The sequence below is a fragment of the Gavialis gangeticus genome, unplaced genomic scaffold (assembly GCF_001723915.1).
Source record: "Gavialis gangeticus isolate Ggan-Ray unplaced genomic scaffold, GavGan_comp1, whole genome shotgun sequence".
In the NCBI taxonomy this organism is placed as follows: domain Eukaryota; kingdom Metazoa; phylum Chordata; order Crocodylia; family Gavialidae; genus Gavialis; species Gavialis gangeticus.
Genome location: NW_017729024.1, coordinates 33,327,682 through 33,345,792, shown reverse-complemented (window position 1 = coordinate 33,345,792; position 18,111 = coordinate 33,327,682). Strand labels below are relative to the sequence as shown.

Genomic DNA, 18,111 nt, shown 5'->3' with positions numbered 1-18,111 from the left:
TAAGTGGTCCACCGAGACCCTCAGCAATTTTCAAGTGGTCCATGAAAAAAATGTTTGAGAACCACTAATCTAGTCCTATTCTCTGCTCAAGACAGGATCATGCCCAACTAAACCATCCCAGCCAAATGTCTGTCGGACCCACTTTAGAAAAGTTTCAAGCCTGGAGATTGCACAGTTTCTCCAGGTAGCCTGTTCCAGTGCTTGGCCACTCTTGCAGTTAGGAAATTCCTCCTAACTCCCACTCTAAATTTTCTGGGCTACAGCCTGAGGCCACTGCTCTTAGTCTTGTCCCCTACAGCCACAGAGAAAAGCCCATCTCCATCCTCTATAATATAATCACCACGGATCCTGGTTTTCTCCGTTTAAAAAAAAATTGCATGTTCTCTGATAACCCCCAAAATTCTCCAATTAAAAAACACCAAATCTGCTCTTCCATAATTAAAATAAAATGTTACTATCAAGAGAGAGCAAGAGCTACAGCGAGAGAGAGAGAGAGAGAGAGATCTACATATTAGGTATCAGTTGAACACAATATTTTCTTGACATACTTACAATTTTAAAGCAATTCGGAAGCCTACCAGTGCCTCAATCATTGTAATAAATTCTAAACACCTATATATTTTGGCACTTGAGTTTGAGTTTATCATGGAAAAATTGGAGCTCCTCCTCCTGCCCCCTTCACTCACCTGGACATAGATCCAGCTGCAGCTGTCCCCCTCTGCTGCTTTCTGGCACTGAGCAGCCCTGATATGCCAGTGCACTGCCCATACCATTGCCCCTCAATCCCAAGCCACAGACACTCCAACGCTGCCAGTGCCCCTCACTCCCGACCTACAATTTCCCACCAACCTGCAAGAAGAAACCCGCAGCTTCCGGTGTCCTTCTTCTCCTTTAAAGGAGAAAGTTCACGTCCTTCCATGGCAAATGGAAAACATGGATCCTTGATAATCACCCTTCAAGTATTTGAAGAATGGTATCAAATACCTGCTCAGTCTCCTCTTCCTCAGACTAAATAACCCTAGTTCTTTCAGCCTTCCTTCATATATCTTGCCTTCAAGGCCCCTAATCATTTTTGTTAGCCTGAGCTGGATTCTTTCCAAACTGTCCATGTCCTGCTTTAAGTGCGGGGCCCCAAAACTGGACACTGTATTCCAGGTGAAGCCTCACCACTGCTGATTAGAGAAGAAGAATCACTTCGCTTGATTTACAAATGATACATCTGTCAATACAACCCAGTAGCTGTTGGCTCTTTTTTGCAACAAGAGGACACAGTTAGCTCATATTCAGCTTATGCTCCAGCCTAACCCCCAGGTCCTTCTCTGCAGTATTGCAACCAAGCCAATCATTCCCCGATCTGTATTTGCAGCACTTGTCCTTGCTGAATTTCATCTGATTGACTGTGAATCATTTCTCCAGTTTATCCAGGTCATTCCGAGTACCAGCCCTGTTCTTCAAAGTGTCCGCAATTCCACCAACTTTTCCAGGTACAGAGGTCAGGCTAACCGATCTATAGTTTCCCAGATCTTCCTTCTTCCCTTTTTCAAAGACGGGCATTATAGCTGCCCTTTTCCAGTTATGCAGAATCCCATAAAACATCCACAAATTCTCACAAAGGATACCCAGTAGCTGTAAAATTACCTCAACCAATTACTTCAGTACCCTCTGGTGCATGCCATCTGACCCTGCCAACTTGAAAGCATCTAGCTTATCCTAGTAACCCCTAAGCTGTTCTACCATTATTCTAGACTAGTGGTTTTCAACCTTTTTTTCCATTTGCAGACCTGTACATGAACAGTGCATACCCCCAGTGGCTGGGGGGCACAGCTGTGCTGGCAGTGGAGGTGGGAGGCCGGAGGCAGGGAGCCCAGCAGCAGTGAGCAGGGAGCTCCTGCAGATGCTGCCAGCCCTGTCGGCAGCGGCAGGGGTGGGTGGTGGTGAGTGCTGACCAGGGGTCAGCAACCACCCGCAAGCACCTGTGGCCAGGGGCAATTGTGGACTGCCTGAAGACACCGCTGGCACCACCAGCGGCGGGGTGGCAAGCGGAGACCACCTGCAGGCACTGTTGACAGTGTCGGCAGCACCTTTTTCCAGGGGGTGCACTGCCACGCTCAGGGGGTGCACATGCATCCACGTGCATCCCCTACACGTCACCCTGGAGACCCATAAAAATATCAAATGGAAGTGCGGACTACTTTGAATTTTAAGTGTGGGTAGTCACACATTTTTGATCACAGTTATCTTTCACTGACCCCTTGGCATAGTCGGCAGAACCCCAGGGGTCCAGACTTCACGGTGTAAACTAAAATTCTCAGTTGTTTGTATCCTTCCCTAGCTCTGCTGCCAGCTACATTAATCAGCTGGTAACTACCCCTGTTTGTGAAGTCTGAAGCAAAAAAGGCCTTAAATACTTCAGACTGCCTTCCTCATTCCATAAAGGGACCTATGGAATCTCTGGTCTTCCTCTTACTTTTGAGATACCTGAAGAATACCTTTTCATTACCTTTTATGTCCCTTGCCAGCTGCATCTCAAAGTATTCATCCTTAATTCAGCAACCCAATGCAAACTAGGAGGGTTGTAAACCAGCTGGATAAATTCACTCTCAGTTCTACTGCATGTGGATTGGTACAGAAAAAGGGGATGCTGGAATAAGAAGAAATGGGATGTACAGAGCAAGAATGTATGCCTGCTGTGACCAGGACATGAACCAAGTTTCCATCAAGATGACAGATACATGAGGATGGTGAAAAATTAAAAAGGAATTCTGAAACAGAAAAAGCAAAAATGCTTGCAAGTACTTTGTTCATCTGTGACAGGCAAGATACAGAAGGAAAATGGAGTAGGATTTAATTATAAAAAGGCATGGGACAAAAGGTATGGACAGGCATCATATTCCACTCTCTTGCTAGAAACTGGAAGTATACAGTTTCTCCTGCAGGAAACATGCTATTCTGGGAGAAAGATGTTCTCCTTGCCTTCCCCAGGCTGGGGTCACTTCAGTCTAGAAAGGTGCAGGAAACAGGTACTGCTGGACTCCTGGTCTTGGGGAGGGGTGGAAGTGTGGAAAGGATCCCCAGGTGACTCCAGTCTGGGGGGGATGTATGGGGAACATTCCCTCACTGCCCAGCTCCTCCCAGACTTGAATGAAACAGCAGCTGCTCCACGCATCTTCCCCAGACCAGGGTGAAGTCTCTCTCTCAGGAAAAAAATTCTACCCACAGTAGCAATGAACACCTGTCTATTGCCAATGTTTCAGACCTACTATGTCTACAGTACTGAAGCCAGGACTCGTCTCCAATAGATTCTTTTTTTTTACCTTGAATTAAGTGACTATCTCAAATTAGCTAGCAGTTTAAATGTATGTAAAGACTAGGTAGGGACTGCATGATAATTTGATTCAAACTGCAACTGTTTCTTTTCAACTAACTTAACCTTTAGAAAAAGTGATGAAGATTAAATTGGAGAGAATAAAGGAGATAAAAACTTGGGAATCAAGATAAGGCTATAGCCTTAAGAGAAAGATTAAATGAAATCATGCAGGAATAGTTACATTGAAAGTACAGAGTTTGAGAGGAAGCCAACACCTGAAATGAAAGGGGAGACTGGAAAATTAAAAGAACCATGAGAATCTGGGAGTGGATAGAAGTAGACTGTCACAGGATAAATGTTTTTAACCTACAACAAATGTGAGTGCAAAGACATACACAGACCCTAATCCATGACAAAAACAGCCAAAAAAAAATCTTACCAGGAAGAAAACAGTACTGTTTAATTCCTGGACATCTCAAAGGATGTCTGCACATTTGTGACACTACAGTCTCTTAGGACGAGTGACCACAGTGGCCCTCCAGGTATCTCACAAGACAGCACCTGCCCACCCTTCCCATTCACTCTGGCACTTGGACCAAAAATCTACTACCCAGGGATGACAGATCACAGATGGCTTCACACATCTACTTATTCAACCCAAGGAAGCCTGCTGGTCCTAAAGGGCCTACAGACTGGCCAAGACCTCCATGGAATGAAGAAAGAACAACAGCAGTTCTGCAGCCCAAAAACACCTTGCTGTACACAACTGCCTACAAATCCAAATCAGCATAGACTGAAAAGCAAGTATAATTAACTAGGATGATTCCCTTCTCATCCTAATTTAAAGAGGGGAAAAAAAAATCACGAACCATAATCATGCTTGCTTTGATCTACTGATGCCCAACATTAAACTTACAAAGAAGAATAAATATTGAGGCCCTTCCCCTGTCTCCAAACATTTTCATGCTAAATTCCTTCTTTTAGGGAACCTCTATTGCATTATTAGCAATGAACTACAACATTTGTTGAGTAACTTAAGACTGGAGCAAAAGCCAACCCCATGGCCATGAGCCACCCTCCAATGTGCTAACCCTACTCCTTGAAAGCTAATAAGGATTCAGCCTATTCACATGAGAAAGTGGAGGCATAGGAATAAGTATCCTACAAAATAGCTCAGAGAATTGGAAATACAACACGAACTTTTCTTAGAGGGGACAGAAGGGTGCTGAACATTGTCTGCATCACTCTGCTGAAAATGCGATGTAATATTTCAGAAGTGCTTTTACAAAAAGTGTAATACACTGGAAAAAATATTTTAAAAATGTTAAGAATGCATGTAGAAATAGTTTACCGAGGCAAAACTAGAACAGCTCTGACAGTATGGGTAAAAAATCAGTGAGAGAAAGAGCTTTGTGGTATAACTTCAGCAGAGGAAAGCTTTATAGCAAAGGCATTTCCAGAATTTGGCAAGAGGTCAAGTCTACTTCAAAGGAAATACAGTAGTAAACAATTATTTCAAAACAGATAAAGAGACTTCTTCCCCAAGTAGCTTAATCCTAGTGATGTGCTTCTGTGCCCCTTGTAGTAGTAAATGTCCTCTTCTAGCACAGGGTTTGACAACCTGTGGACCGAATCCAACCTGTGGAGTCACTGGAGCAGGCCCATGGATAAGGAGCTTCAGTGGTGGCCCCTTCCTCCCTGGCTGTAGCAAAGAGAAGCGATGGCAGTGGGTGTTTCCCCCTATGACGCAGCAGACAAAAGCAGCAGTAGCAATCAAGTCCTAGGACCCGCCTGTTTGCCTCTGATCCAAGCTGGATCATTCCAGCCCACAGCCTGATAAGGTTGTCCACTGCTGTTCTAGGGAGTGAGTACTTTGCATGCCTGTATGCTTCCTCTCAAGGATATAAAAGCTTGGAGCAACCCCAACATATAGCCCTTAATGCCGAATCAGAACAACCCAACGTCTGAAGTGCTACATGGTTTACACCAGAATTTAATGGCCCTGAAATTATGGCCCATAAGGCAAGAACCAACCCTTCAAGTGATTTCATCCAGCCTGTGTGGCTTGGAAGTTAGCTACAATTCAGAAATGGGGGAAGCAGCAGCCAGATCACAAACACATTGGCAGCAATTTGGCAGCTAGGGGAAATCAATAGCAGCAGCCTGTATTCAGACTAAGCTGTGTTATTTTGGCCTGCCACTCCTACATGGTTACTGACCTCTGCCATAGTTAATACTTTAATTTTATAGTCCTCAACCTCCCCCCAGTAAATATATAATAGTTCCAAAGGAAATAGCAATTTGTTTAAACTGTAGAAACCAGGATTTTCACTAAATTGCTGAACCTAGGTTGCCAGGGTTTTAATCAGTAGTGCTTAATTTTGGGGTGTTGCAAGAGGGATGCAAACACTTCCACATTTGCAATCAAACTTCCAGTTGTCATGCAGCCCCATTTCCATTTCAAGCCCATCTGTAGTAACTGAATTTCTATCAGTCCAAAACCCCACTTCTAACTGCTACAACTCACGAAGGGAAGCTTCGGACTTGGAAATGATTTGAGGTAAGAAAGGTGGTGAACTGTAAGTTTGCATGCGTCTAGCACCCCACCTACAAGACCTACTACTCCCCACCCCATACTAGGCTCCTCATGATAGAAATCATATCCTTCCTCCAATGACTGTTTCTAAGAGACCACAGAGGCAGTTAATTAGCACTTAACACCTGCAGCATTATTGTAAGGTCCAAGTCTGCTCCAAGACACTGATATTACCTCCTCAACCCCAACTACCTTGTTCCAAAAGAAAAAAAAAAAAAGAGGTTGGGGGCCTATATTAGATCTTGAGTTCCCCAGTGTGCACATATGTTGCATTAAATTTCACATAGAGACTGTCTGGCAACAGGGCTAGCTAACTTCTGAGCAGCCAGGGGCTGCAAGAAACTCGTCACATGAGCCACTTGCTGCAGGAGATTCCTGGAATACCCACCACATGGCTAGCGCAGCCCGTCCACATCACACAGGCAGCTTAAGTTCATATCTAACTTCTGGAGGTGTTTAGTTCCAGTGTTCACAGACAAATAATCCCAAAGCGAGCCATATAATTCTCCAAAACATACCATGAGGTACAGGCTTTGTATGTGCACAAAAAATAACTTTCAGACCCCTGCAGATGAGACAGCATTCCAAATATTTCTTTAAAAGTCTGACGATTCTATTTTGACTCAAATAAACTTTTTCTAACTTGACTAAATAGAGTCTTTAGAAGGTCCCTGTGAGACAAGAATATATATGGAAATTCAAGGTAAAAATATTGTGTAATGATAAAAGGGAGAATGAAGTAAAAATTTGCATGGGAGTTGCTATTATGACCAGAGACTATCATTTTAGAGCTTTATAATAGGTACCGTTCTAGTTCTGTTGACTCAAAAGCACAACTTTTTGTTTTCTGAAGCCTCATCCGGTTCAACCACATGAAATTCAACAATGTTTCTGGAATGAGTTGTCTGATATGTTTTTAAGTACTGGTGACAAATGAGTTGAGAATTTTATTAGTGTGTGACCAAGTTAAATGTAGTTTTCTACTTCAGAGCAGTCTATCATCAGAAACAGGTGCACACTTCAAGGTGGCACTAGAATGCCACTTCAAAGTTTGGAGCAAAAATAGTATTAAAGCACTTGATTTACAATATATTCCTGATCATAAACTGCTTTGGAACCAGCTTTTAAGCCTGTGCCTGTTTTGAGTTTGTATTTAAGGCTCCCACCCATCATCCCAGATGCAAACAGGTACCATGGTTCTGGGCTGTGGAAGTAGTCATTGCATTGTGTAGTACTACCTGAAGAAACTATGGACCACTTAACCCTTGTTTGCAATGTCCTTCACATCCTCATTCTTGTGGGAAGAGCTGTTTTCTATGGTTCTACTGAACTCCTCTGTGGATATGTGAAGATGGACGAAGAAACAATACAGGTAAACCACCTGGAAGTGAGTTGCTGACCCTACTGCCTTTGATAGCCAAGTCAGCTCCCTTCTCAGTTTCTCAGGTCAGTTCTATTCACAAAACAGGTCTTGAATCCACAGCAAAAACACAAAGCGAAAGCCTCTATCCTTTTCTGGATGCTAGGAGAGGTAACTTGTGCTCTGGACTTCTCAGCACAGCAGCCCACCCTATCTTCTTCAAGCACTCACCTCCTGGAGCTCTTAACTCTCTTTGTGGCTCTCTAGAAAGTCATTAGGGCTGGAAGAGACTTCCCAAGATCATCTAGCCCAGCCCCCTACTCAAGGACATTTTTTCCCTGACTAAAGCACTCCAGCCAAGTGCCTGTCTCAAATAAACCAACTTCCATGTTCCCCTGTTAGGACAATTACTAAGTCAGATATTGTTCTGAAATGTCTACAGTGGGTATGGGCAAGACTATAACCTAGACTTCAGAGTAAAGCTATTCCTGAAAGCAAATTCCTTCCTCCTGAATCTCTGTTTCTGCAACCTATTAAATTAAGCCAGTGATCCATTATAACGACACTTTCAAACTTTCAAACTGTATTTTGATAGAACTTTATTTTGCCCTTGAGCCAGCTTGCTAAAATCCTCTTGGATGCATTGTTACTTACAGGTTGTGGGAAAAAAATGTTAAATGTGGCTGTTTCATAAGATTCTGAGACTACTTTCAGTGATGTGAACAAGATATAATGGGAGAACGGACTAGTCAGGAGTTGAGAAAGAGGAAATGTACATATATGCACACACATCCAATACTTTACCAGGGTAATCTGCCAGGGAGAAAAGCTGGGGTGGCATTTCATTTTCTTACTCTAATGTACAAACAAGGCTTAAAAAGCCTTCTACTTTCAGTAAGTTTCATATTCCTTGCTCTGGCTGAACATTTTTGCCTTTCATAAACAAGGAAATCATGAGATGTACTAAACAGCATGAAAAATGCAGGGACCTCAGCACCTCAGTGGTCTGCCCACTTTACTGTAGTCACTACAGCAGTGAAGACAATATGGCAGCTTTGGGAAAGCTCCCAATCTAAGGGACAAAACATAAATAGTTCTTACTTGAAAGCTGAATATATGGAGAATGGCTGATGCCACTGCTGGCCAATCAGAAACAGGATAAATATCTCAATTATGAATTAGCTGCCATCAATAAATTGGCAATAAGGCATGAGAACCATGGAAACAGGCAAGTGGCTGAGGCTTGGTACAACAGAGGCTGAGTGATGACAATCCTAGTAACAAGCTAAGCAAATGCTACAGTAGTATTCTGGATGAACTCCATTGCCCAATGGGCAGACAGAGAAGGTAGAAAGCAGCCCAGGAACTGAAGCTGGGACCCCATAAGCTGGGGCAGGAGCCACTTAGCTGCAGCTCCTCCTCTTCTACTCCCCACCCCCCAACCTGGAGCAGCATAGCAGGGGCAGAAAGAGAAGCTGCTGGAGACGGAAGAAGCCAAGTAGTACCTGGGCAGCTGCACTGGAAGCAACGCTGCTGGGAAACTGTGCACTGTGGCTGGTCACAGGGCCAGTGGGCACAGGCTGCCCTGGGTGGGAGCAGGCAAGGCGTGGCCCCATGTGGAGCACTGTGAGAGCAGCTGCAGGCCAGATCCAATCAACTGGCAGGCACCTGCTCACGGGCTGGATCCAATCAGCTGGTATGCCAGATCCAACCCATGGGTCATATTTTGCCACCCCTGTTCCTATTGTATTTCCCTACCACACTCCCCTTTTTTAATTTTGTCTGCAACTGATGCCTTGTTTTCATGAAATACAAAAACTTCTTAAGAACATGAAGTCACTTATTAGATAATTTGTTAACATCTTAAGAACAGACCTCAGAGTTTAGTATATTAATACCACTAAAGACTTCACTATCTAAAATACCTTATTGAATGCAGCTCCATACTAGCTTTTGTCACCATGATCGGGGTAAAAGTTTGCCAACATACTTGTGCTGGCAAAGCTTTTCTAGGATAAACTACACTTCAGCATTTGTGACATCTCTTTAAGGTTAACTAAACCTTAAATGCTGGGTTTGGTGCTGGGGGAGAGGGGGAGGGAGAGAGTAGTCTTTCAGTTCACCTTTAAAATGTCCTAGGGTAGTTGTGAAGTAATCATCTCTGTACAAATGACACAAGCAGAGACTGTTGACATTATCATGCTCTTGGAATGTTTATTAAACAACTTTTTGGTCACTTAGTTCACAAACAAACAAGGCAAAACTAGTTCAGACTACAGAAAGAAAGATTTTACTAGCTAGTGCCATAACAAAACGTCCAAATTTAGAAAATGAAATATCTTTTTATAGTTAAGAAAGAAGGAAGTTAGTTTGCATATAGTAATTGGGTTTCCACCTAAATGCTATGGCCATTTAGCATTCTTTTCCAGACCTCAGCTCTTATCCCTGAATCTTATTATTTCTTTGGAAAGGATTAGCAAATGTTTTCCTTTTAAGATAACACTAATGCAGTTTTACAGATCTGCTAATGGAAGATAATACAGCCAACAACTTGAACTGCTGCAACATTCTCATTTCTTCCTTGACCTAAGCCACTCTCTAAAAATAAACAAAGTAATTCTGTTGCAGCTAGATTCTTTATACATAATCAGGAAAATCTCACTTAGGTTATCTAGTCTTGGTACAGATACTTGATATTTTATTATACGAACTATCTGATGCACCTACTGTTAACTAGCAAGACGATGTAGAATTCAGTGCTGAAACCAGAGAGGCTCAGAATGGACAGGGTAGGAAGGGAGGAACATGAAAGAGAGCATGTGTGTGTCTTAAACCAGATACACAGCCCTAGAATTCTGGACTGTTCTTTAAAATAAAAAAGCATCCAAACTAAGATAGATAATATTTGTTTATGGTGACTCCAACTGCATCACTAATACCACTCAGGACAAGCTAAGATATCTATAGAAACACTCACTACTGGATGCTCCACAAATTCTTCAATTTAACTTCCATGACATTCCATGGTTGATAGTTCAGTGTATGATCTGGAATAGGTTCTAAAAACACCTATGATCCTCTTATAATCCTCTTGGGTTCCAAAAAAAGTGTTATGGGGTTGTGGTAGAGATGAAAATGTGAAATCCCATTTCATATCTGCACGCATGATGCACAAAATAAAAGGCCCTCTTAAATACATTAACTTGGGATCAGGTTGGCAGGCTATTCTCATAAGAGCATCAAAAGAAACATCATGTCAATCCAGGCATTGTCTCTCCCTGATTTAGTCCTTACATGTATTACTAATGATTTTATATGCCAGTAAAATTAAGCTGCATTCATTAACAGAAGTCTAAAAATATAGATTTCTGAGATGAGGAATATTCTATTCTCTAATATTTTTCTTTAAAACCCCCCCACACATAACACCTGTTATTTCAAGTAAAATAAAAGAGGTATCTCAGTGTACCTGAACAAAGAACAAAAGCATTAATAGCATTTGAAAAAAGGTAACTCTGATTTCCCTATGGCATAAAAAGCCTATTTCTATTTCCTGACTGAACAGATAGACTCTTAAACTTCTCACTAGTCAAAGGCTAAATAATGTTTGTCCTGAACTACAGACAAGCTTTAGAGCAAGAGACGGATAGAAAAGCTAAACATTTATCTAATAAGCCATTCTACTAATGCAAAAAAAACAGGTGTTAATTTCCAGAGCCTGGTCCTAGTTGGGGAGAAGGAAGACCAATATCCAGAATCCAAGTGGAGTTCTTTTTTAAATGGTTTCATTGCCCACATTTAACGATATGCATGATTTGCGTTTGTGTTTTCACCCTTTATTCAATGGTTGATGCAAACATAAATATATACTAATATTTTATTGTAAATATAAATTATTTCCATAGACTGTATTCACTACTTTGGTATACTCTTGTCTCCAGAGATTAATATTAAGCTTGATAAACTTAAGTCCTACTACACACCATTTAATATATGCATGCCTTTAATGATGTGACAAAACCTATTATGAGGTTTTACAAAAAAAGAAATCAGACTTCACAGGCTTGATTTACATTCTTTTAAAAAGTAACATTACAGTATTTACAATTTGAGGTTTTGATAAGGAAACCAAAGACCAAAACATACTAAAACTGATTAAATTTATCTAAATTAGATGCAAGCAGCATGTTTGGTGTGAAGGAAACTTCAACTGGAGAAAATCACTGACTAAGCACATAAAACCAGAGCTTGCCGAACAATATACCAGCTTTTGACAGCTTTAGCCTCTGCTGCAGATTCAGACAAAACAAATCGAAATTTTCTTCATTTCAGCATTTCATTTAACATAATTCAATAACCATTTTATTCAAAATTAAAGAGCAATTGGCAACTGAACGCCCCCCACCCTCGAAAACTTGCTTTCCTTCTTCCAGTCTATAACTAAAACTATGTCTAAGAGATGGAGATGTAATTGAATTAATTTTATGCAGATTTCCATCCAAAATCAGCTTGACAAAAATCATGAGTAAAAATTTAATCAAACAGGAAATAAGAAATTCCACATGCCATTGTGCAAACATAAAAAAGTGAGAACTGACTAAACATACGTCAAGCTACAAAACTACTTGAGTTTTTATACCATATGATTTCAGTCTGTCTCGATGGTTTCCAAAAATGAGTATCAATCTTTCTTTAAAATAGTAAACTAAAAAAAGTTAAGACCCACGATTTAAATCAATCTACCCTGCCACCAATTTTCTGTTGAAGAAGTCATTCCAATAATGAGAAAGAAAATGGAATGTGAACATTTGTTCCAGTAAGTCTCTAGTACTAGTTAAGAAAAATATGTACTGTAGTATGCATATTAAGCCAATAGCAGTTTTCACTTTCTCCAACATCTCCATTACCAATTAAAACATACTAGCATGTCCCAACCGTTACTGTTTAAATATTTTTTGTAGGTTGTAGGATCAATGACTGATGTGATAAGTTCCCACAGTACCAAAACTTTTCACAAAACTAAGTCACTAAACGAGAGGTGAATGAGGAAATGTCTGCAAAGCCATTTAACACAGTTTGAACAGCTACAAAAGTATTGATTATTCATTTTAAGGTTAAAAAAATTAAACAGAGCTCTAATAACTATTACAGAAGTATCCAGGCCACATCATTTTAAACTCAAATACTGCAGATGTGATAAAGATAACAAGTAGAAAACAAAGAAAGCTGAATGCTAGAGTACTGATTGTTTAAAATACACACCACTTTATTTGTGGCTCTGTAAAGTAACAGTAGTAACAATAATAACTACCTCCCAGTTGAAATGGAATACTACAGTCTTAATTGAACTGTAGTTAAAATATCAAATATACATTAGGCACAGCATCTCATAAAGAGTTAGCAGTGACATCCTGAATTTATTTCTGAGATATTATTTTCTATAACTACCTATCCCTCAATTATGGACCGTTATTGTAGGTCAGACTTTCCTTAACATTCTTAGAATATCCTCCCCCTTCCCATCAGAATAGTTTATTATTGAAGTGACTTTGTCTTAAAATCACAGCCTTTTAAGGAAATACCGAACACTAAACATTTATACATTTTTTATTAACTCTTGATTAAAGTGTAACTACATACAGCTCTCCACTGTTGTTCCGCAGCCTCCAATTTGATGTACTTCACATTTACAGAATTGCACAGCTGATCTAGTGATACAGATACTGCATCTGGTGTATGCAAACCTGGATGCTTAAACAGAAGCAAGTGCCAAGGACCGCTACAAAAAGCCTCTGCCGAAATTCAAGAGAGAGAGAGAGAACATGGAAGACACCTGGAAGTAGTAAACTTAAGCATCTCAGAAAGAGAAAAATCATAGTTCATGAATACCAAGCAAAAAAAGAGTGAGTGTGCCCTAGAAACCAAATGCATTATTGACATGGATTTATTCTGGTTTCAGCCAAACCAATATGCTGCCCAACTTCATTCAAACTGAAAAAATAAATTACACACATTCAGTCTCAAGTGTCTATTAATTTCCTATGATACTTTTCATCAGCCAACAGATATTTCAGAGTGTGCATGCTATACAAGATTTCTTGGGTCACACGGGTATCTAAACATGTCGTTGGAACTATTTTACCACTATGAAATTCTTTCCAAAACACAGTTTTCTTTAAATCTACTCCCCACCAACCCTTAAAAAATGCCTTTTGTTAGGAAATAAAGAAATAGTACCTGTTCTGCCACCAATCTGTCATGAGAAGGGAAACTTTATAAGGATTCATAAATCTGAATTGCAGTCCATAAAGCACTTATCCAAAATATTATTACATGCACTTCATTGCCTTTTTGATACTTTTCTGCCAGTTTTAAGGGTGGAAAAAAGGGGGGAGGGGAGTTGGCAGTGCTCACTTTTCATGTTATTGTAAATCAAGAAGAAAGCAATATTCCAACTGGCTTTCCTTAAAAATTCAGCTGATTTTGAGCCAAAGGACCTTAACATCAAATAAAACATTTTGCAAGACAAAACAAAAAGTCTACTGATTTCAGAATTCTACAGCCATATACCACATTTGACTTTTCAAAAGAATACAGTAGATTTTGAATTGTCAAACCTAGGATCATGCAAATGTGAGATTTACAAACATAGAACAGTGCCACTCAAATTCCAAGTGGCCACAGGCTGGGCCAGCTCCAGAGGCAGCAATGGGAACCAGAAGCTGGAGGAGAGAGGGGGAGCCCAGAGGCCCCAGTGGCCTAGGGCTGAGGGAGAACAGGAGGCCATGACAGCAGCAGGAAGAAGATGGCCAAAAGAAACAGCACTCAGACCCATGGAGGAGAGTGGGGGAGGGCAGGAAGCCAAGGAGGTAAGGGCAGTGGGAGGCCAAGGGCCAGAAGTTAACTCACTGTTGGACAGCTCTGATCTAGAACATAACCAACTGGAGGAAGGTCTCAAACAGGAATTTAAGATAACTGTCATCCTTCTTTTTCTTAAACAGGAATTAGAGATAACTGCCATCCTTCTCTTTGCATAGTGCTAAGCAGGAGGGACACAAGGCTAAATGCTAATATGAAAACATAAGCTCTAGTAATTACATAAATGTCATTTTCCCCTATTCTTTAAGTTTACTGTATGCAATCTGTCAAAATAAGGAAGTAAAAATGCATGATGATGTTGGGGGGGAGGGGTTGGGTGAAAAGTTAACAATCAGATTTCCCAAATAAAAGCTGAAAATAAGCAGCATAGCACTCATGAATATTTTTACTTGCTATTTTCATTTTGCTTTGTATGACATTCTAAAGAACTGCCCACATTTAACTTAAGATAAAAGAGTCCTTTCATACTAATGTTCATTTCTAAGCAACCATGTCAATTTAGTATCTACAGATGGAACAATCATTCCTTAAATGGTTTTAACAGGAAAGTTAGACTTTCTCCTAAAATAATAAATAGTGGAAGCAACCCAGTTTAGTTTATGCACCATTCAAGCAGGGGGAGAAAACTGACAGTTATATATGATGAAATGGAATTAAAAAGGTAGCAATCACAGGCACTCTTATTCCTCAGATTTGAGGATATGATTAAAAGAACTATATTAATGATGCTCTTCTCTGCACTGATACTTAAAGGAATTACTTTAATGCACATACGGGAATCATTATGACTATATTTAATCAAAACTGCTCTTACAAACTAAGCTTTTAAAAGTAACTCAAAGCAATTCTAGTTGGCTTATCACTTTTTGCCAAGAGCAGAGCGCTAGTTCCTGATCACTGTCCTAGTTATACAGGCTGCAGTACTGTGTACAGCATAGCCACTATGGGAGGGACATGAAGCATTTTTTGTTTAAATTCTTAGAGTGGGAAAATAATTCTTCTAGTTGCTTAACTCTGCAGTTTTCCATATCTTGTGTTGTCCTTTTGCACGACAACAGGAGGAGAAACATTTAAACAAACAGAAAAAACTGGCAAACTGAGTCGAAAGCAGGTGACTTAACTATTCTTTAAACAGGCTAAATATGAGATCAACTATTTCTTTAATATAGACTTTTTTTTTTTTTTGACTACTTCAACTTTTGTGCACCACCTACAGGTTCTGAATCTGCGATTCTCAGTCAGATGACTGGGACAATACCAGGCCCAGTGAATTCCTCAGAGATTCCAACATTACACTTCCTGAATTATCATTATCAGAATCTCAGTTAACAAGTTTGTCATCATCTTCCAAGGTCATAGTAAAATTTGCAGCTGCAGAGCTAGCATGGGGGGGGGGGGGCAGTGAGATGCAGGTACAGACTTATGAAGAGTCCCTAAGCAGAACTCTAGTCTTTCTCCAACATAACTGGAAGAAGCTTAAATTAAGTGGAAAACCAGGAATGTCCCCCATTTCCCAGGACTACCTTGACACTACTGTTCCAGAATAAAACTGACAGATGCCAAATAAGTTATACTTCCTAGTCATTGCCATTTAGTGTTACAACACTGAACCTACAATTAGCTGTGTTCTTTGTAGTTTCACCAATGCAGTATTTTCTGCCAAAGACTTAATTAACTATAGAAGCATCACCACTACCAGCATGACGTAATTGAAGGAGAGAGGAAACAGGTGAGAACGGGTTTCAAATGGAAACCACATGAAAAGCAGTATCAGAAGCATGGAAGAGAAACCAAGGGATCAAGGTTCCCTCCAAGGTGCGTGTGTGCACAGCTGTACACAGCTAAAAGTGTGGCCACGCACAGCCTTTCAAGGCCACGCACCAGGAGAGGCTGGGGCAGGAGCCTGGCGCTGGCTCCGAGGAAGTGTTCTGCTCCCTTGCATTGCCTCAGGGAGTGAAGAGGCACATGGCATCAGGACTGGGGAGCCGAGCAGTGTCACAGAGCCAGCAGAGCCTCACTGGGGCAGGCAGAGGCTCCTCCCCGAGGTGAGGCAAGGCAGGGATGGAGGCTGGGGCAGGGGGCTGGCATGGGCTCCGCCAACTCCAGGGAAGTGCTCCACTCCCCAGCCCTGATGTGGGGGAGCGGAGCACTTCCCCAGAGCTGGGGAATCCGCACCAGCCCCTGGCTCCTGCCCCTGGCCCCCAGCTCCAGCCCCCGGCCCCCTTTAGTAAGTGTCCCATGCCAGACCAAGGTGGTGCGCTCACAGACCACTGCTCCTTAGAGGGAACATTGCAAGGAATGTCTTCAGTTTACACTGGTGATCAATTTAATCTTTTGAATTCCCAAGTCTAACTGAAATAGTCAGCTGAACTGATAGCTGAAGGAAACAGACTACCTTTCTGTAAAAAAGGATGTAGAGGCAGGAGTAGAAGATTTTGGAGTGCAAAGGGAAAATGAGTGAGTATACAAGTAGAAGTGAAATTAAGTTGAATATGGGTTTCTCTACCATCAGAGGCTGTGAATATTCCCTTAGCAGGAAGTTCAGAAATGCTCATTTTAAAGTTAAGGCTTTTCAAATACAATTTAGAGCTGCTACACTGAACCCCCCCAAAATAAAATCATCCCCCACCCAAAAAAACTCAACGTCTTTCCTTTTATAAGTATGCTAAAACTAGTCACCAAGGTCTTCAAGTAGTTTTTATTGTACCATCTTTAATGACCTATAACATAATGTTATTCAAACAAAATGGTAAAAGCCAGTGTTCCTGTATGCCAGCCTGAAGGAAATGTAATTATTTTGGCAGAAAGTCATATCTACAACCGGACTTTTTTGCAATTGGACACACAGATATACCTACTTCCACCACATTTTTGCATTGCAAACTGCAGTAAGAGTGGGCTGCTTGTAACTTTGCTTGGACCCAGATGTTTACTGCCCACTTCCCTTTTTAAGCGATTGCTTTCATTTACATAATGGGATTAAAATAACCTTCACTGTTCTACCTGGTTGTTAGTTTAGACCACGTATTCTCAGCCAGGGTGTTGAGGTACCCAGATCCTTTGACAGGTGCCTGGAGGTTTGAGGGATAAGCAGGTACGCTAAGCAAAGAAGCCAGGCTCAGGCTTGTCCCTGCCTAGGCGATTCCCCCACTCCTACAGCCCAGCCCCTGTGTAAGGAGATAAGCACTGTTAAACACATGTTCGTTTTGGAAATGGGGTGCCGTGCAATTCACAGAAGTTAGGGATGGACCTCAAGTCTTGAGATGGGGGCGGGCCTCAAGTCTTCAAGCCTAGGGACAGCGGGGGGGGTTGAGTTCAGGGACTACAGGGAGGGGGGACAGGAAGGGATCTAGACTCCAGGGACTGGGGTGGGAGCAGAGGTGGCCCCCTCAAGTCCTAAGATGCAGGGGGCAGGAAGGGGCCTCATATCCAGAAACTCGGAATGGAGGGCCCTCAAGTCCAGGGACCTGGGGGCCAGGAGCTGGCCTCCAGTCTAGGGACTGGGAGGGCAGTGAGGGGGACACTGAGAACAGGGAATGGGGAGGGGAGGTGGAGGGGAGCAGGGAAGGGGTCTCAAGTCCAGGCACTGGGAGAGAGGAAGGGGCAAAGGGGGCCTTCAAGTCTGGGAATGGGAGCAGGGGGGCATGGAGGGGGCCGAGTCCAGGGATTGGGGAGGGGGGTAACAGGGGGCCTGAAGGGAAGTCTTGGCATGAGGGGAAAGGGGGGCACAGAGAGGGCCCCGAGTCCAGAAACCTAGGGCAGGGAAGAGGACTCCAATCCAGGGACGGGAGGGAGGACGCCGAGTCTAGAGACAGGAAAGGGGGGGGCAGGGAGGGGACCCCGAGTCCCAGCCAGGTGGAGAAGCGCCGGCTCGGGCCAGACCCGCTTCTTCCCGCCGCCCGCAGAAGCCAGGCACAGGTGCGGGGCCGGCGGGGAGGAGCTTCACCCGCCCCCGGCGGAGGCCGGGCC

The 18,111-nt window shown here is 42.2% G+C and overlaps 1 protein-coding gene across 5 annotated transcripts in view; it reads right to left on the bottom strand.

Annotated features, from left to right (window-relative positions):
- DMXL1 (Dmx like 1) overlaps window positions 1-18,111 on the bottom strand; it is a 175,765-nt gene that overhangs the window by 157,427 nt on the left and 227 nt on the right. The window lies entirely within an intron of this gene.